Genomic DNA, 21806 nt, shown 5'->3' with positions numbered 1-21806 from the left:
TGGGAGAGGGAGACGGGGGATGTACAGGGAGTGCCATGCAGAGGCTGGTGTCCTCTCAGAACCAGCTGAACGGTGGGTGTACATTGGGTTGGCTCTCTGGAGGGACATGAAAGAGGCTTCAGACCTGGAATAGAAATCAAAGACGCCTGTCTGTAGCATCACCACGCCTACCCCCATGGCTACACAGTACGAACACCTACTTACTAAATCCATAAGTGGATGCAGAAACCCACCTCTTGTTTATAGCCAGGCAGGGTCACAGTGAGTGGCATGTCTCCGGTATTTAGACAGACAGCCTGGAGGAGACATACAAGCAGATGTGAAGATTCAGGAGGGTGTCCTGAGGTGGTCTTTGATGGGAAAAGTTCATCAGGTTTTGCATATTTCACTAAGACAAAATAACATGGTAGTTAGTTATTCCCTCTGACCACATTGTCTACCACCATCATCTATGAAACAGAGAATTACAACAATAGGCAGTATAGATTTTAGCATCTTTTATAAGAGTTGTTTTTTTTGGCAATTTAAATCTTATAGGAGAAAGCAACCAAAAATAAAACAATTCCAAAATGAAAGTCCAATAAGCCCCAGAAATGAATAATGGAAAGCAACAGATACAATGTAAGAGATATAAACTTTATAGATCTCATGGAGGAAAGACACAATGCACTGAGTTAATTTCTGTATAAGACACACTGCCACAGAAAAGATCTGAAACCAAACTGGAGTACACATTGTACAGGCGTTTGTGACCTCACTTCCCGGTCTGCTCTGTCAGAGGAAGGACGTGACAACGACAATCAGTCTGGAGTTGAAGCGTGTGAAAAGTTGCAATATTCCTCTTTTGACAACAATGACGACAACATCGACACAGTCCAACTCACTGACATGGAGAGAGCTGAACCAACCAGAGTTCTGAATCATCTTCAATAGCCAAGACCATCACCTCTGGAGAACGGTCCTGGTGTTGCATATTTCATAATAAATGACTCTGTAGAGATTTCACGTATCGTTCGGACAATCTGACTGACTGAACAGGCTGGTTACAAAAAGGCAGTTCTTTTCACTTGCATATGGGAGGGAGATTTGTCCCAAACCCACACCACCCAAGTCTCTTCTGTGTGTGTGTGTGTGTGTGTGTGTGCGTGTGTGTGCGTGGGGGGGGGGGGTTTCACAGCCTCTCAATGTCCCTGTACTTCTTCCTCAGGATGGAGACCTGGTCCTTGAAAAGCACAGGGTCCAGTCTCATCTGGGAGTGCAGCAGAGGCATGAACCCAAACCAGCCGCTGAATGAGTTCATACAGGTCTGTCTCTGGGAAAAGTGGTCCGGATCGGCCCACCGGGACGTCTTAGAACCCTGTTTACAGACAGAGGAAATATGTCAGTTCAGCACGCCAACCATAAGACTCACTGACTGCTTCAGTGTAAAAGCAGAAACATATATTGGGAGGAGGATGGTACATTAGAGCTGTGTTGCCTGAAGCAGCTCATGTCTACTCTATACATACACACAAAACAAACTACATCTAAGAAAGGTTGTATTTTTCTGCCTTTTAACTCCCATTCAACTGATAAAGTGTTGGCCAAAATCTCCATAATCTCCACCAAACTTCCCCATTTTCCCAACAAACTTCCCCATTTTCCCAACAAACTTCCCCACTTTCCTGTGTGATCTTGTGCAGGGCAACACATCTTACAGCCCTGACTGCAGTGGAACAATTGTCCTGGAAAGGGAAAGGGCCTGAAGATACTATGTATGGAAAGAGATGGGAGTAAATCCAGCACTGGTACGCTGCTGCCTACACAATTAAGACGATCATATGGCCGATAGTGCCGAGTCATCGTGCTGCCGGAAGCTGGGCCATCAATCAGACCTGCCGTGGGCCGGCCCCGGCCCTGCCCACACACGCACACCGAAACGGGGAATCACAGAGGGAGACTGTCAGCATGCTGCAACCTCCTCCCTCCTCCTCCACCTCTCTCTGGATGCTCCTGAGTGAACCGATCTGCAATCCTGCAGTCCTTCCCCTCTCATGGCTGCAATTATAGGCCCATTTCAGACAACTTGAGAATGGGCCCTGTCCCAAGCACTGGATACTGGATATGAGCTTGTGGCTTCCATTGAAAGTGGCTGTTGGTGAATGATATATGCTGGGCAAACATGGTTTGACGGACGGCACCACACACATACAGTTACCAAAGAAACATACTGTACCTGCTGCATCATGGTTTCCTTGTACTGCTTCTTCTGGGTGACTTTAATAGGTGGGAGCTTAGTGACAGCAGAAACCAGGAAGTTCATGAGGATGTCCTCACAGTTGGCCATCTGGTCCACCATGGTGAGAAGGCTGGTTGGCAAGTAGTGAGTGTACAGGTAGTGATAATACCTAGGAACACAGAGAGGAAGCGAGATGGATCCAGGAATTGAAAAAAAATGTAATGACAGTCTTTATGGAAACAGAAAATGTGTCGGTAAACTTTTCAAATGTTGACAAAACGAAATACGTTAGAAAAGGTGGGATCTTTTTGTGTTGGTAATACTAACGATGCAAGAAATGTTGGTGGAACTGCTTTTATGCGCAAATATCTATATAATAACCATCATATTGGAGTCATGAGATAACATGTTGTGTGGTCCTCCCACTACGACTCGTCCAGAAAGCATGCGGTTTATTAGGCTACAGATTAAATAAGTTATGATGAACTTCACAAGGTTATGAGCTTGATGCTCCTTTCAATAAATATAGATGGTTTTATCCTGGTGACATGATCATCGATGCTTGACTGCCGTTTGACCAATAAAATAATCTAGCTCTTTTGTCCATAATAACCTCTTCATGTAGGTAATACCCGCATTGTATCTGCCAGCTGTTGTCTCGAGAGCATGTGCCAATACCAGAGTGGGCATACTCGCTATATAATGCAAATACTTTTGTGAGAAAACCATCAGTAGAGTTGAAAATGGAAACCCATTTACTTTTTTTATCGAATTTTAAAAACATACAATCTACCTGCAGTGAAGCTGCTCAACATGACATTACATTCAGTCATCCAGCAGACACTCCCTGTCAAGGATCTCTCCGGAACTTTCATCACGCACACCTGTCCCCTATTCCCACTGATTAGTATTTGTATATATGCGCCCTTTGGTTTCCATTGCAGAATGTCCATTGGTGCGTGTGAGTACCCTGTCATTGGATCTAATCATTGTGAGCATGTGTATTTCTTACACGCATTAACTGGGGCGTAATAAAAAAACTGTCCTCCCTGTCTCCGAATCATTGTTACCAGTGTGACACATTCAGAGCAACCCACAGGAGCAAACAGGGTCAAGTGCCCCGCCCAAGGGCAACAAGGACAGATCCTCCGCCCATTAGAAACTGGGACCAGAACCAGCAACCTCTCGGCCACCGGCCCCAAGCTCCCAACCGCCAGGTCACCAACTATCCAAGACCCCCCCCCCCCCCACAGTTCCCCTCGAGAGCTGACCCTCAACCATCCAAGACCCCTCGCCATCCCATCCCCCCTAAGCCACGGTCCCCCTCCAACCCAACCACAACCACCACCCACCTAATGCGCCAACAACCAACAAAAAGAGAAAATCAAAAGAAAACAGAAAACAACAATGCAAAAAAAGGACCTGAAGGACAACAATAATCTAATCAGCAAGGCCAACTGAATATGATTGAGTGCACGTGTGGCACTATTTACATGTGTGTATGTGTCCGTGTGTATGGATGTGTACGCGCGTACAAGCGCTTACGGAGCATCAGCCTCAGGCAAACAGGCATTGGATGTAACACCGTTCATTTTCAGTGTCAGTTAAACTTATTTTTGTTTGGTTTATTTTGACTTTATTTTTGACTATTATCTTTGACCGTTATTCTATCTCACCGCCTAGAAAGTTCACTCCCACTTGTCTCTAGTTCCACATCTTAACCCTCATCTTCCCTCAGCCCATCCCACCTATCTCTGCTGGCCACCTCCTTCGGATTTCTACCAGCCATATATCTTTCAACTATGCTGTGATGTTTGATAAACAATTAGTTTGATAAACAATTAAGAAAATATGAACCACAAATTGCAAGTTGAAGAATTCAGTACAATCATTTTTGCTGAAAAGCAAGAAGTCTTGGATCTTGTGTCATTTTATACTGTATATCAACTCATACACCCTTTTAACTTGTATTTTATATTTTTTATTTGGTATTTGGGAATTTAAATCTTGCACAGTCATTTATCCACAACAAATCAATTTGATGGAAACATCTTTGGTGGGAAAATGCGCATATTGTTTTTATGTGGATTTTAGAATATTCCCATGAAAATCTGTTGTCAATTGGATGGAAACCTAGCTATAGTCATACTGCATAGTATAATATTAATGCACAATAATGCAACTGGAAACAGCAGTGCCTAAAAGGAAATCAAATGTCCCTAATTCTATTTTCAGTGCCATTTCCTGAATGTTCACCATTTCTCTGGATAGTGCCATTGTCATTTTCTATTCACCGAGTCACAGAATGCGGCGGCAGGGTAGCCTAGTGGTTAGAGCGTTTGGACTAGTAACCGAAAGGTTGCAAGTTCATATCCCCGAGCTGACAATGTACAAATCTGTCGTTCTGCCCCTGAACACTGTTCCGAGGCTGTCATTGAAAATAAGAATTTGTTCTTAACTGACTTGCCTGGTTAAATAAACGTTAAAAAAGAAGAAAAAAAGAATATGGGTGGTAATCTGTCTGGTGGATACATCTGGCAGAATGAGGGGAGTTAACCCCCCCAGAAGCCATCATAAGAGCCACCCTCCCCAGTGACCTCATCCACCTGCCTGACAACACCCAATTTCTCAGAGTAAGTTACTTCTCCCTACTTCGACCCTGATTGTGTCATGTCTCATTTGTGGGCCCTGGCTGTATGGCTGACATAGGATCTTGTCTGAGGTGACACATGGGCTTCAGTTAAGTTAGGGGGTCACTCTGTTTAGATCCAGAGGCTTCAGACTCATGCCTCATCTCCCCCAAGAAGACAAATTCCTGTTTCATTTTCCCCCCTCTCCTACTCCTCCTCCGGAGCCCCACTGGGCTCTTGGCCTCTGCGGCATCAGTGCCTTGCCCAACTGCCGAGCCGAGCGGTACATCACTGTCAGCCTAGTGAAGGTGAGGTGTCGCAGCCGAGGTCTGCCGTCAGCACCGTTTGTCTGTCTCATCCATGCAGGAAAGATGAGAACAAGACCCTTTGAGAAAAACTGTGAGCCCAGGCTGGGCCTCTCCCTCTCTGCAAAGCTATTGATCTATGTGATGTTGTTGTCAGTGATCTTGTCAACGTTGTCCTTTTTCTGATCTGACTATTATATTCAGCTTTGTTCATGTTGATACTTTTGGATAGGAAAAGTAGCAATCTAATCAATGACACTGATTTGTTAATTGCGTTGATCTGATAGAATTATTCTACACTTTCTACTGGTGAATATCTGGTAGAAACACTTGTCACTTGATTATTAGCACAATGCCTCAGTAGACAGCCTGTTGAGAGCCTTGAGTCCTGAATAATAGAGGCATTTTGAAACCACACAATAGAACAATGAAAAATGACTAGGAGAGCTGTCTATCTGCAACTGCCCGGAAAGACATGACTTCAAATCTCTCATGAGAGGAAAAGACTTCCCAATTCAATTTGCTGCATGGCTTAATACTTTCTATTCATTTTGATGATGCATTGCATTTCACAATCAAATCTTTCACGGTAAAAGGAAGGAAAAAACATAATACTTTATTTCCTTTTCTATTAAAGCTTATATGCAACAAATGTCAGTGGTGTGAGGAAGTCAGATGAGTTTTCTAAATGGCACTTACTGTACTGAAGGAAGTAGACTACTCCTGAATAAAACATAATATGTGAACCAGTCTTGCAGTCTGTCTGTGGCAACTTGTCTGCTGGTACAGAACAATACAAACCTGATCACACCCATCCGTGATAAGAGTAAGTGACAAGTGCAGGAGAAAGAGCTCACAGAGTTGCTGCTATACAGTGGGAGGATGTTAACAGGCCCCAATATGTCTTAGGGCTTTTTATAGTCACCTCGCATGTGCTCAAAGTAAATTATGTCTTACCGCTTGGACAGTGTTTCTCCCTGCCATCTGCATCCCCTCCCTGAGTTAATATCATGGCCCCTACACCACTCATAGAGAGCAGGCAGAGGAAGTGACTGTACCTGTGATAGAATGCAGCCCCTGTGAGCACCATGGAGTACTCATTAGTCCACTTGGAGGTGTAGCCCCATCTTGATTTGCTGCCATCCCAGTAATGGCTGCGTGCTGGGTAGCCCACAATTCTGTCTGGGAAACTGTGCCAGACAATGAAGGCAAAGTCAACCTGCGGTTCAGAGGAAAGGAAAACATCTTAGAAAATCTCTTATAGACAGATTTACTTATGCATTAGATGAGCAACAACAACTGCAGTACAATGTAGCAAAAGAGTAGATTGAATTCCAAAATTGTTCTTCTCAGGTACAAACAGTCACTCAGGTCAAGAGAATGTGAAGAACACCACATAGTATAATACACATGCTGACTCTACCTTGCTGTGGGCACAGCGCGACATTAATTTCCAAAATGCTACAGAGAGCAGAGCCTAAAAAATGGATAGTCCCTTAAAACAACCAAACATCTCTCAGCTTCTGTCATGATGTGTGTGCATAATTATGAAGGAATGAGACTACAAATCTGAGGAAAAGGTTGGAAACATCTCTCTTAATGTAGCCTTTGATTAATTGCTGTGTTAGCCATTACCTCAGCACAGGATTTATGATATCATGCAAATAATTTGCCTTCAGGAATTACGCTCCTATAATGCCCTGATTGTGCCTCGCATCATTTGTGACAGACTGTGATTTGGCCCATTCATAATGTGTCTTAGTTAATTATGGATTGGAAATAGGGAGGAAGAAAAATGACAGGCGCAGAGGGAGAATGCTACCGTATGCGTGCAGAAAGCCTTTCCAAGGGCAACATACATTGATCCCATGTAATACATAAGATGGTTTCTGAATATGGGTTCTGAGGAGTCTACAAACAGATCCATCACAAATCTCTACTGGCATATCATTTACCTGTGCCATTTGATGTGATATGTTATTAAATGAGATAAAAGTATAGTCGTATAGGAAAGACAGACTCAGCATTTGGTTTCTAGCGTATACAGTAGTATGACTTCTCTAGTATGAACTGAAAGTAAAGTCGATTTCAGACATTGATAGATCTTGTTAAATGACCAAGATCATATCCTAGTGCATGTTTCCATGCAGTCATGTCTACCCTTGATATGATATTCCACTGGATCCCTGGAGAACATTTGACAAGCTGACTGTTTTACGGTTATATGTGCCCTGCTTTCTCATGGGCAGCCAGACAGTGTCATGATAGGAACATTCATATTCCACACCGCATTCTCTCTTAAAGCTTAATCATGTGATTAATGAGTTGAAACAATGCAATTATGAATTATGTTCAGTCACTGTTCCATATAGTTATTGTAATATGAAAAGTCCCATTAAAAGTGCTATACTTGCTCACATTTCAGTTCGTTTCAATTAAAATGCTTTCAATGTTTAAAGGGCAATTATTGAGACAGATTATTAAACAGATGAGGGATTTGCTGTGACTGGTTTTGGAATTTCTGACAGAGGGCTCTTCCTTTTCCCCCCCTGAAATATCCTCATAAAACTTTTGTAGCATTAGTTCTTTAATCTTGTACCACTATAAAATGTAAGTGGATCCTCTTGCAAGGCAGAGGTGAAATTGATTTGCTGCAATTAATAAAATATAAAATAGATGAATAATACATTGCAGGTCTCTTACACACAGAGACTCAGAATACACTAAGGATTGGGTCTTTACTCACTGACATCTTCCGATTTGGATAGCTGTGGTCTGAAAGGTGAATCTTGGCTATAAACCTTTTACATTTCACCTGCATGAAACATCTTAATTAAAGTCTTGTTGTGGCTCTTAACTTAATGCTAGCTTTTCCTACTAGCAATGACTCTGCTGATAACTACATTATTGAGAGAAAATGTACTTGCTACGACTGTGATTTGTGGTTGTCTCACCCAGTTATCTTAAGATGAATGCACACATTTGAAGTCACTCTGCTAAGAGCTAAATGACTCAAATGTAAATGTCAAAATGTTAATGGAGGTAATGGATGGGGTGAATTACACCAAAAAGATAAACATAGCCTACTGTGTCTGTCTGTCTGTCTGTCTGTCCACCATGTGTCAAAAAGGTATGAGGCAAATACATGTGGAACAATCATTACACTGACATGTTGGTCAGTTTTGAAGTTTCCCAAAGCAGAATCTTTTCTCACTTTGATTTACAGCAGAAATGTTATTGATTCACACAGAAGTAATACAGCATGTGCTTAGAAGAGAGAGCAGCAGATGCAGAAAACAACTATAGTGACTCAACCACCAAGACTCTCATTTGATGCCAAAAACAATGGATTTCCTAATGAGCATAATTTAACAAGTTTAATATTTGGAACAAGATAAACCACTCCAAATGCAACTTGTACATTGTGTCAGACACAAACAATGTCAACATTTCCAAGGACTCAGCCAAAATAATTCTCCACACGTTTTAAACTTTTGATTAAAAAACAGCGAACATAATCTTCACACAGAGGCAACTGCTGCTTTGGTTCATTTAGTGATTTTTTTTATTTTTTACAACTGCCAGCAAAATGAGCCACTAGTGCTTTTCCTTTTCCAAGACATGAAGCTTAATCAAACTGTGACTTCATGGTTTGACAGTCTAATGATCTTCGCAGAGACTAGCATGCCGGAGAGGTAATAGGTTTCACAAACCTTCTGATTGCTTGAAACAACTTGGGCTTTCATTAGTTTCTCATTCCAGGACAGATGGTGAATACATGTTTTTTGAATTGGCACCATGGTCACCGAATTTGCATTTCACAGCATGGGAAGATCCTTTCGCTAACTACATCCAGATAACGAAAACATTGGGAGGAAAATGCCCTCATTTGAGATATTTGGCCGTTTCCAGTCAGTGACGCAATAACAAGACTGAACAGGAATCTTAAATACTTTTTTCCCCTTTAGAGGGGCAATCAATCCGTCCCGACCACGAGAAGTGAATTAGTTATTACGCTATGCTTGACAAATTAACTCCAATGGGGTCCCCCCCTCAAGTGTCTCTTATGGACAAGGGGTGTTGAAATGACCCCATCAATATTATCCTGTAATGTAACATACACAGGGGAAGAGACACTCGGAGACAGGTACCAGACCATTTCACTGATACCGTTTAATGGAGAAACACAGCGGTGGAATTTATCAGATGAGGCAAGACGTCCCTGTGGGTTTAGAGACATACTAGTTAGAGAGGATAGAATCCTCTCTACTGTGAATGATTAGTGTGAAGTGTGGGCATCCACCTGGACCACACACTTGATCTACTAATATAACCTGTCACCTTGCTTCACCTCCCTCTGTCTTGACTGATTTCTTCTACAGTAGCTCATGATACCAGTGACTTTCAACGTAGAGTGCGGCCTGGGCCTCAGTGCCAGTTTAAACGTTAGACCAGAGCACTTATTTTGAAATACCCAACTTTGAGTTGCTCCATTAGGCCATTCTCTAACGGAGTAACATTAATGGGAACGAGCAATTAAAAAGAGCTTTAGCGCTTTGCTGATTCTGCAATGTGCAAATATTATACAGGGACTAATTGAATAGCAGAATTGAGAATTAACAGGACCAAAATGCAGGCCCAGAAACAGAGCATAGCATTACAACAAGGGCAGCAACACGGCACTCTGCATAACAACAGACTACAAACAAAACATGGAGTTGCTTTGAAGATGAAGGAAGTCAGTTGGTGTACATCTCCACACCCCTGGGAGAGGGAATACTTTCAAGAAACTGTCTGGATGTTCTGTCACTTCTTCAGTTGCTGCTAAATCTCACCAGTTGGTACCGTTGTGGATGTCAATGTCAGATAAAAGAGAAAGGAAATGCTGTAGCTGATCATACAATGTTAATTGTTGGCTTATTTTCACACACAGACGTGGGACTCTGTTCAACCTGGCCAGCTCTCTGTTTAAACCTGCCTGGTTCTTTTTCCCATAATCAAATTAAATCAGAGAATGAAATCAGACTCCCCTCACAGGTATTTTCAAGTTCTCACAATAAAGTGTGGAGGGGCAAGACACTACATAAACATTGCAAGATGCGGGTTGATTGATTCTGGTCTTTGAATGTTAAAGCCCCAGGTAGAATAGGGAGACAGAGAGGGAATGATAACTAATCCTCCTACCTCATTAGTCGACAAGACAGAGTCCTCGTCCAGACTGAGGACAGCATCTGTGAGGATGACTTCATGGGGGAAAAAGCGACTGCTCATTGTCTGTTGAGAGAGAGAGAGAGAGAGAGATGGTCGTCAATGGCTGCCATCGCGCAATCAACAATCAATCGGCTCTGGTGTCACCACCTCTGACTGTGTGTGGGGACCTATTCAATCACAAGTTGAAGTATTTCAGGTACCTTTAAATAGGCTCATCCAGGAATTGCAAGAGAGGAGTCACCATTTCATTTTGGATAAAAAGATGGACAAATGATTTAATCACTTCATCCTGACGCACCCAGAGAGTAACCTTAATCTTCTTCATTTGAAATGTTATTGCATTGCTTTAGCCCTCCCTAACAATCCATACAAGGCCAAGCTTTGTTATTTTAAGCCTGAAATTTCACTCTTGTGTAGGCTACTTCTGGGAAGCTCCTATTATTGAAGGACTTTTCATTTTTAAGGAGAAAATATTGCTCTGATTATTGGATGAAAAACCTTCTGTGGAGTATGTGGGTGAAGGCCAATTAGAGATAAAAAACAAACACCACAATGGCCTGGCAGTATCTTCTGCCCAAAGCCTAACTTCACAATAAAACTTGTCCTTACTAATACAGTGCAATTACAGTGTAGGCACACAATGAAAACATTTCTTTGCAATTATGACATTATTAATAAAACACCTCAAAACTGTATCTCCAATGTTATTGTCTGTGGACATTTAACGTCTAAGACATTTTCGAGGCGTTTCTATTTGAAACGACTGATGGGCTATTTCTCTCTCAGCAGCCAGTGTTATTGGTAGTTTGCCTGCTGCACAGTATGTCCTGTAATATTAGGGAGCACACACATGGCAGAAGTGACCTGTCAGCAGTGGCCACCTGAGAGGGATGTCTGGGTAATCCCCTTCACTGTCACTCTCTCTGGGAGGCTGCCGACAAGAGTGTGTGGTGTGGTGCATCCTCACTAAACTCCCCCTGCCTGCCTGTCTCCCACCCTGCAATGCTCTTGACACCAAGTTTATGGGGTTAATGTACCTGCTGTATTACCCATACCTCCCTCTCTCCTCCTCAACCTCACTGGCTGCTCATTCCTCATATAAGGAAGTTATCGAGCAAAACCTGTTGACTTGGATATTAGCCTTGCCTTGGGTTGGCTGCTCTAGAGCAAGTGGATGTGGCTGTGCTATCGACAGGGCCTCTGTCATTACTTTGCCGTGGCAGCGGCTGACTCCAGGTGCTGTGGACTCGCATCATTATGGCTTAATGGGTCCTTTTCAATGCAACACTATTTCCTATTCACTTGAACTATCCCTGCCCGGTGCGTCATACCAGGATAATAGTGGCAGTGTATCGCTGGCAGGGCCGGCTCTGCGCCGAGCCAAGTCTCTTGGCTCAGGAGAGCATTTCATGGTGCCTATTGAAAAGTCATTTACCAGCTGAGGGCTTGATTAAACGAGGAGCATTGGGATACTTTAAGAGTCGTTTAGGAGTCGTGTGGCAAAAAGCTCTCCTAAAGAACATATTGAGAGAGATAGAGTGGCAAAGTACAGGCTCTCTGTTCATTACACCTATTATACACTCAGTAATCAGCCATTTATCAGCTGTGGAGGGCCCTTGGGATGAATGATAGCATCAGACCTGACTCTCAATGACAATGATACACATTCAGGTAACAAGACTAGTTTCCTGAAACAGATAGAGGGTATGGGGGGTTGCTTCTTCTGATAGGCAGCTGCTGCATGTAGGCTGGTTGGATGGGCAGCGACGCTCCCCATCCAACCTTGAGAGGACTTGCATAGAAGAATGGGAGAAACTCCCCAAATACAGCTGTGACAAGCTTGTAGCATCATACCCAAGAAGACTCAAGGTTGTAATCACTTCCAAAGGTGCTTCAACAAAGTACTGAGTAAAGGGTCTGAATACTTATGTAAATGAGGTATTTCAGTTTTTTATTTCAAATAAATTAGTAAACAGTTCTATAAAACAGTTTTTGCTTTGTCATTATGGGGTATTGAGTGTAGATTGATAAGGAAAAAAACAATGTAATACATTTTAGAATAAGGCTGTAACGTAACAAAATGTGTAAAAAGTCAAGTGGTCTGAATACTTCCCGAATGCACTGTACACTATTACAGCAAGTATAAAGGTGCAGGGAAATGCTTGTGTGCTAGCTCCCTCCACATTGCAGTACAATATCTCTTCCTCAATTACCTCGTACCCCTCCACATCGACTCCGTACTGGTACCCCATGTATATAGCCAAGTTATCGTCATGCATTGTGTATTTATTCCTTGTGGTATTATTATTTTTCAAAAATGTCTATTTTCTTTCTCTCTGCACTGTTGGTAAGAGCCTGTAAATAAGCATTTCAGTGTTCGTCAACACTTGTTGTTTACGAAGCATGTGTAACGCCTGTCCTCTTCTTCTAACGAGGAGGAGTAGGAGAGATCGGACCAATGTGCAGCGTGGTAAGTGTCCATAACGTTACTTTATTTACAAGAACATTAAACTACAAAATAACAACGTGAAATACTGAAACAAACTAAACAGTCCCGTGTGCACAAACACTCACACGGAAAATAATCACCCACAACTCAAAAGTGAAACCAGGCTACCTAAGTATGGTTCTCAATCAGGGACAACGATTGACAGCTGCCTCTGATTGAGAACCATACCAGGCCAAACACAGAAATCCCAAATCATAGAAAAAGGAACATAGACAACCCACCCAACTCACGCCCTGACTATACTAAACAAAGACATAACAAAAGAACTAAGGTCAGAACGTGACAGCATGTGACAAATAAAATGTATTTTTCCTGAAGAGATAGTGGCAGCCCTTGATCTTGTTGTTCTGATCTGTTAATATTATTGTGTCATGTGATGTTTACAGTCTGTCATGTTAAATATGATTATAAAATGGGGCGGTTTGGATATTCCCATTGCTAGTCTATCCTGCCCATGATATGCTAGACAACGTACACATGGCCACATTCCTAAAAAGTGCCATCGTTTCCGTCGTTACCTAGCAATGCACTACTACTTTTACAGATCCACTGTCATCTGCCCAGCCATGCAAGTTAGAAACTTGATATCCACTGTAAAAAGCCTCCATAGCAAACATTTTGTTTGCCATCACAACCTGCAAAGTTCTGGAACTATCAACCAGCGCTTGGGTAGTTTTGCTTGACATGGCAGTCAGTATGAATAGAACTAACGACCAGAAAAGGCCTAAAATTTCACTTGACAACCAGGTTTAGTGAATGTAGCATCATCTTGAGTTGAAAAATGTACGGTTTGGGAACGAATCTTGCTTTTCAAATCAAATCAAATGTTATTTGTCACATACACATGGTTTGCAGATGTTAATGCAAGTGTGCTTCTAATACACACACATCTAAAGGGGTGAATGAGAATATGTACATGTAAGTATATGGATGAGCGATGGCTGAGCGGCATAGGCAAGATGCAATAGATGGTATAAAATACAGTATATACATGTTATATGAGTAATGTAAGATATGTAAAATTATTAAAGTGGCATTATTTAGAGTGCATTGTATAAAGTGACTAGTGATCCATTTATTAAAGTGGCCAGTGATTGGGTCTCAATGTAGGCAGCAGCCTCTCTGAGTTAGTGGTTGCAGTTTAACAGTCTGATGGCCTTGAGATAGAAGTAGTTGTTCAGTCTCTCGGTCCCAGCTTTGATGCACCTCTACTGACCTCACCTTCTGGATGGTAGCGGTGTGAACAGGCAGTGGATTGGGTGGGTGATGTCCTCAATGATCCTTAATGATCTTTTTGGCCTTTCTGTGACATCGGGTGCTGTAGGTGTCGTGGAGGGCAGGTAGTTTTCCCCTGGTGATGTGTTGAGCAGACCGCACCACCCTCTGGAGAGCCTTGTGGTCGATACAGCCCGTCAGGATGCTCTCGGTTGTGCATCTGTAAAAGTTTGTTAGGGTTTTGGGTGACAAGCCAAATTTCTTCAGCCTCCTGAGGTTGAAGAGGCGCTGTTGCGACTTCTTCACGATGCTGTCTGTGTGAGTGGACCATTTCAGTTTGTCTGTGATATGTACGCCGAGGAACTTCAAGCTTTCCACCTCCACTGCTGTCCCTTCAATGTGGATAGGGGGGTGCTCCCTCTACTGTTTCCTGAAGTCCACGATCATCTCCTTTGTTTCGTTGACGTTGAGTGAGAGGTTGTTTTCCTGACACCACACTCTGAGTGCCCTCACCTCCTCCCTGTAGGCTGTCTTGTCATTGTTGGTAATCAAGCCTACTTCTGTTGTGTCGTCTACAAACTTGATGATTGAGTTGGAGCGTGCATGGCCACGCAGTCACGGGTGAACAGGGAGTACAGGAGGGGCCTGAGCACGCACCTTTGTGGGGCCCCAGTGTTGAGGGTCAGCGAAGTGGAGATACTGTTTCCTACTTTCACCACCTGGCGGCGGCCCATCAGAAAGTTCAGAACCCAATTGCACAGGGAGGGGTTGAGACCCAGGGCCTCCAGCTTGATGATGAGCTTGGAGGGTACTATGGTGTTGAATGCTGAGCTGTAGTCAATTAACAGCATTCTTACATTGGTATTCCTTTTGTCCAGATGGGATAGGGCAGTGTGCAGTGTGATGGCGATTGCGTCATCTGTGGGTGGTATGCAAACTGAAGTGGGTCTAGGGTGGCCAGTAAGGTGGAGGTGATATGATTCTTGACTAGTTTTAATGCTGGTAACCTGTTGTATAAAAGCAATACACTTGAGTCAATGTGTTTTTTTTTATCATGGCTGTGGCGGTCTATCCCACTCTGCTTGCCTCGTGGCTATGACCACGCCACATCCATGATAAAAATGTTATAACACATGGCCTCATGTATTATTGCTTAAATTATGTATATTTAGTCTCGCAGTCTCCTGGGCTTGGGGGCTTGATTGAATAAGACCAGTTTAAAACACTTGGGCTGCAGCGGTAACCCTCATGGGACTGTAAATACATTTTACACAAGAAATGCATATTTTAATGATAATTCTCCTACCACAGCTTTAGGGATCAGTGCCTTCTGTATTAACTATCGATCTGCCGGCCAGGCTAATATGATGTGGACGACCTAATCCATTACCCTAAATGCAGGCTTTATAGAGCTGCCTGTAATTATACATATTTAGAGGATTTTAATTATTTAAGGGTATTTATATAAACGAAGAGAAGGGGACTCCAGCTTTAATAGCTCCATGTATGTTCATAGACAAAGTTATTCCGTGAAATTCAAATTAATCCGTTGCTATTACTCGCTAACTATTACTCGGATATCCAAGGGCGAAGATATTTTTTCAAAATAGAATTAGAATAGCAAATATCACAATGTGAAATGAGTATGCAGTGTGCCTCTTTAGTTGAGAATAGTTTCATCAAACAGTGCCACATTTGAAAAGATTCTACATGACATTGATTCCTTTAATCTCAATAAGCTCGAATGTCTATCAGCATGCAAGCGACGCTGTCTGAATTTCACTGTTTTTTCAGCGTAAAGCCTGGAGGATACTCACTAAAGCACTCTCACTGGTGTGTATCACACCTCAGTAGAGGTAAAAATTATCAACACACTCTTCACAACATTAAGTGGTATTCGTTTAGCTTGCAGTGCACCTTGCCTTACTGTATTAATGGTCTGCATTGACGATTAGCATACTCTCTGTATAATGTTCAATGAATTGCTCTAATTTCCCCATATAGGTATGTTCTGATGGTTTCACACTGCTCTGGTTATCAGGCTAGCCAGCTGTTGTTGTATCGCTCACCCCTCTTCACCCGCAGCTCTCCCATCAGGTCTGTATATACTCTGGAGCTCAGATTCCAATACACATCTTTAGGGACTGTTTGTCCTTCAGTCTGCCCATCTCTCTCTCTCTCTCTCTCTCTCATCCTCCCTGTGTCTGTCTCCCTCCGCCTCCTCTGTCGCAGAGCCCACCGTCTTCGCCCCCCAGGGCTGCTTTAACTAGTCTCATGGAGACAGTGGCACAGGGTTTTGATCTGTCACTGTCCTTTCCTTCCTTTCTCTCCCTGGTCAGTGTCAATGGATTTTTCCTCTAGGCAGATATACAGGGACGTAGCACTGAGTCACCTGGTGAAAATGTGGCATCACCCTTATCTCCATTGACTCGTGTTTCTTCAAGGCCAATCTTTAGAGGCTTGTCAATGCTTTTCTTTATGGGTTAATCATATTCGATGCTTGATACATTCAGAGTCAAAGTGCAAAGTTCAGCAGAGAAAATGATTTCAATGGCTCAAGTGTCGTTTCCAAGATACATTTTTGTCAAAGCCCATCTCTGTACATAATTCATAGTATCATAGTGGGGTAAACATACACTTCATGAAATTGCATGAAATTGTAATTTTGAACAGCTTGTTCAGATATTAAATATTCATATTATTTACAGTGACTGTCAACTAAAATTGCATTATGTTTGATAAAGATGCCACATAAGCAGAACTCAACTAAAGTCATGACTCAGCTCAATATTAAGCCACAAATCAAGTGTCTTTGTCGTTTGTTGTTTGCTCTGTGGCCCTTACTCCTTAGCCTTTTGACCTCTCTCTCACAAATCAAATCAAATTTTATTTTTCACATGTGCCGAAAACAACAACCGTACCGTGAAATGCTATCAAGCTGTCTAGCCTGCCTTAGGAGACTGAGAATGGAGGATGTTTTATTGTCACAAACACCGGATAGGTGCAGTGAAATGTGTTGTTTTACAAGGTCAGCCATAGTAGCACTGTGCCACTGGAGCAAATTTGGGTTAAGTGCCTTGCTCAAGGGCACAGCTCGTGTAGTCGAACCAGCGACATTTCACTAGGCTACCTGCAGTCCTGTGGGAGCGTGTGTTCTGACCTCACTGCAAATGGATCCTTCGACACCTACCCCAAAGGCCGAGGGAGCCCCAGACACGCCATATAGTACAGCCCAGGGATAACCTCAACCTGCCCAGTGGCCCAAGAACCCTGACTGGCCCACAGAAACCCAGCGCCTTTGTGAACTTCCTTTACCATTGCTGTTTACACAGACTCTGTTCGGAGTTTAAGGGAATGTGAAGTGAGATATTTCAGCTTGTTGAACTTGGATAATTTGTATCATGCAGGTGTGCTTTTTTTGCAATAGAAATAGATTTCCTCCACTTTGTGTACCATTTTTTATTTGTATTGTTTTGCTTCAAAGTGCAATCATGTCTCATTATTCCTCAATGTAACAGTTGTCGTAGGTGGAAGAAGGAGAGGACCACGGTGCAGCTTGGTAAGTGTTCATGTTGTAAATTTAATAAAAAAACTGAACACTAAACAAAATAACAATGACAGCGAACGAAACAGCACTGTCAGGTGATACACACAAAACAGAAAACAACTACCCACAACTCAAGGGCGAAACCAGGCTGCCTAAGTATGGTTCTCAATCAGAGACAATGATTGACAGCTGCCTCTGATTGGGAACCATACCAGGCCAAACACATAGAAATACAAACATAGAACAAAACATAGAATACCCACCCACATCACACCCTGACCAAACTAAAAATAGAAACATACAAAGCAATCTACGGTCAGGGCGTGACACTCAATTGTAGTATACAGATTGATTTGATTGCAGGTTTGGAGATAAGGATATTGTGAATCTAAGTTGTGAATGAAAACTGACCCCTAGAATGGCCTAATCACCATGCAGACTGGATTTAGTGGGAGCCTACTTGAACTCTGCCCTGTAACATTTAACACATAAAGTATACCCTGAATGAATGGACTGAATTGATTCTGAGGATCAACTCATGAATTGAAAACTCAGGGTGCCAAGCATGAAATTATTATTGAAAGTAACAATTAATTAAGGTGAAAGAATTGTTCAGGGACAACAAATGACACCCTGAGTGACCATAGATCACCTCGTATACATGGTGAGACAAATGACCGCCCTGAGGAGAAAATGGTAGAGTGCTCCAAAGCATTTGACTAACCCAATTACTATGCTTTGCAAGAGATCAAATATCTTTGTCTTTGAAAGACTCACGTTATTTCATTTATCTGTTCTTATTAACCATGTTCCCTTCTGATGAGACATCTTGTTATCCAGGCTGTATATGAATTATCAGTTGATGAAAATGGCTATCAGACAAGGATGGGGAGCTGGAGGTGCTAATGAGACAGTGAGCCCTTCTTGAGGCGTCGCATCGCAGGACAGCAACACACTCAGCCAGCCACCCACACACAGCTGTGGAGATGCTACTGTGGAGATCTCACATGTACACCGACACACACACCCCACAAGTCAGTGAAGGGCTTAGCTCCAAGCCATCAGGCTTGGGAGTGAGTGGCAGGTCTGTCGAGAGCAAGGATAGTGATCTAATGGCAGCTGGCTATGAAGTGATCCATGGCACGAATGCGGGCCAACTTAATTAGCCTTCAAATGGAAACGAAAATTGAAGGAACAAGATGAGGGGACCTATTTTTAGATGTGTTACTTTCCCGAGGACACAAACATGGAGGAAAAATCGATAATATAATATGCTGGATTTTGATCAAATGCTGCTGGTGACCTCTACTCAGTGCTGATTAGTGCAGTCCATTGAAATACAAAAATGATATATTATGACGGAGGAGAGAGGGACTGTGGTTCATTAAGGCCCTTTCACAGCAGCCAGTGTTTTCCCTTGTCTATCACACAATGCATTCATGCAACAGCATGAAATGATGCCCCTGCTTTTCATACAAGCTTGCTAAAAAGGAAAATAATGTAAACACAATGGAAAGTATAGGCCCGAAAACACAATAAATGGGGTCTAGGTTACAGTGTAATTTCAATGAGCCTAAATAAATAGGTGACATGTACTAGGCAGGAAAACACTGCTTAAATGTTTAAACTGAATGCCGGCCTTGAGGGGAGATAAACTATTTAGGACACCAGATAATAAGAGCCTCTTTAGATATTCTGTCCCCCTGACAAACATACAATTACTTTGCTTTTTTCACAGATGATATGAGGGACAACAAAAGATGCACAATTGCAGAACACGGAACACATCCACCATTAGCCTTTCCTCAGTCTCTTGGCAGTGCTCTGATTCAGTGTCATGTGAATGTTTGACTCGCTGGTTTCAACACATTGAAACTATTATTGTTTGGGGAGAGAGCTGTGGAGAATGTACTACTCTGGAGCAGCTGTCTTGTTAGGCTAGAATACTCAAAGAGTATTAAAAGCTTTTAGAAAAGCTGTTTATTGTTATAATGGGAACACATTTTTTCCATTGCCGTGTTTACCACATGAGAACAAACAGTATCAATTAAGGGATCTGCCATTGGGTTTTAGGGTCCTGCTCCTGCCTCAGTGGGGCGGCATGGAGTACTGGCCTCGTGTTAGGACAACAGCTGGGCTGCTGCGGGTTATGGAAAAACTGAGAAGCGTGTGTCTGTGTGTATGTGTTGTGAGAGAGAGAGCGTGGGGGGTGGGGGGGGTTGACTGAATTCTGTGGTAAGCAGCAAGCATGACACTGCTGATTGGAATTCCACTTTGGCTATGAGTAGGAGATATTTATGAAGCCAGCAATTAAAGGGATAGTTCACCCAAATTACAAAAGTACACATTGGTTTCCAAGCAGTCTGTAGACAATGTGAGACAGCAATCCATGCTTTGGTTTTGTTACCATGGCTAACGTTTTAGCATTTGTGATACGAATCCCATTTTATGTCATGGGACTGACTTTAGCATTTTTTGCTCATCATGTTCAAATCATCATCATAAGTGACTGTTGATCTTCACAATCAATTTGAGATACCTTCGATTGATTTGGACATGATGCATGAACAATTCTAATATCAGTCATATGACTTGAATGGTATGTGTGCCACAAACGCTAAATGTTAGCATTTGGAAACAGTGCCAGGGAAACTAAAGAATGGATTACTGTCATACCTTGTCCATAGACTGCTTACTGGGTAAGGAAATCATGGAAAGTGTGTAATTTGGGTGAACGCTCTCTTTAAGTGAGTGGAACGCTCCAAATAACACAATCGGAGTGATTATTTGGACTCAATGAAGGGTTGGATGAATTCATACTGTCAGCGCAATAGCGTTTCATCAGAATAGTTTGATTGAAAACACATTACTGTGTTTAAGAAGCTTGCATTCAGTTAGAGCATTTGTCCTGTTTGGAGGAAGTATGATGTCTGGTGTACTAACTCCTATTGTTTTAAAAGCGCATAAGAACATCACTGCAAAGTGGTACCTTTAGCACTATTAAAATGATTCAGCTGAGGCTTGGCACAGTAATGGCATTGTGATGGACTGGTGTTTTATCCAGAGTGCGCCTGGAACAGTCCTGGAAGCAGGCTCAAGCTGCTTCATGGCTCAACAGTCAGGGTAAGCTAAGCTCAGATTCCAGGAGCCAGACTTGCACTCAGTCAGGGCCAGTTCCAAAAAGGACAAATTAAAGAAAAGCTTGAAAGGATTTTATTAGAAATTTACGACTGCATTTTATCTCCCCTGACTTTAAAGTGGAACTGACAGAGTTGTTGCAACATGAAAACGTATTCAAATCTGTTCATATACACTCCAGGAAGAATTTGACAGATTATATATTGTATTTCTTTGTTTTTTTGTTACATTTTCTGACAAGCGGGCACTTCGATATGGTGATTTCCACATTTTCATAAATTCTTAGAATGTTTGGCATTTGTGAAAATTTGAACGCATTATAGAGTGGGAAAGCGGCCGTGCATTTGGACAATTAATACACTCAGTAAATAAAACCAAATAAATACATCTGTCTCGTCAAGGACCAGCGTCTACGCAGAGCGGTGAGCCATAGCCAATCAGAGCTACAGTAGGCCTTTATGCAAATAAGCAATTTGCCACACGGGCCTGTCATTATTCACTTTGAACTGGACTGTATGTTTACAGGCTGTAGCAACAGTGCGACTTTAGATCATTAGAACGCATTCGCCAAAAGCCACAAAATACACCTGAATGGATATTTGCAAATATGTAAATACCACGGGAGTCCTTTTACATTTGGTAACTTTACAGTCCTATTGATTTAATTGTATTTATTTATTTCACCTTTATTTAACCAGGTAAGATAGTTGAGAACAAGTTCTCATTTACAACTGCGACCTTGCCAAGATAAAGCAAAGCAGTGCGACACAAAACAACAACACAGAGTTACACATGGAATAAACAAACATACAGTCAATAATACAATAGAAAAAAAGGAACGTCTATATACAGTGTTTGCAAATGGCTTGAGGAGGTAAGGCAATAAATAGGCCATAGTAGCGAAGTAGTTACAATTGAGCAAATTATCACTGCAGTGAGAGATGAGCAGATGATGATGTGCAAGTAGAGATACTGGTGTGCAAGTAGAGATACTGGTGTGCAAAAGAGCAGAAAAATAAATACAAATAATATG

General features: G+C 42.3%; 1 pseudogene; it reads right to left on the bottom strand.

The window, feature by feature from the left end:
* Positions 1 to 542: 542 nt before the first annotated feature.
* LOC135505977 (exostosin-1-like) overlaps positions 543 to 21806 on the bottom strand; it is a 296459-nt pseudogene continuing 275195 nt past the window's right edge.

The sequence above is a fragment of the Oncorhynchus masou genome, chromosome 19 (genome assembly GCF_036934945.1).
Source record: "Oncorhynchus masou masou isolate Uvic2021 chromosome 19, UVic_Omas_1.1, whole genome shotgun sequence".
NCBI lineage: Eukaryota > Metazoa > Chordata > Actinopteri > Salmoniformes > Salmonidae > Oncorhynchus > Oncorhynchus masou.
This window is presented reverse-complemented; position numbering and strand designations above follow the sequence as displayed.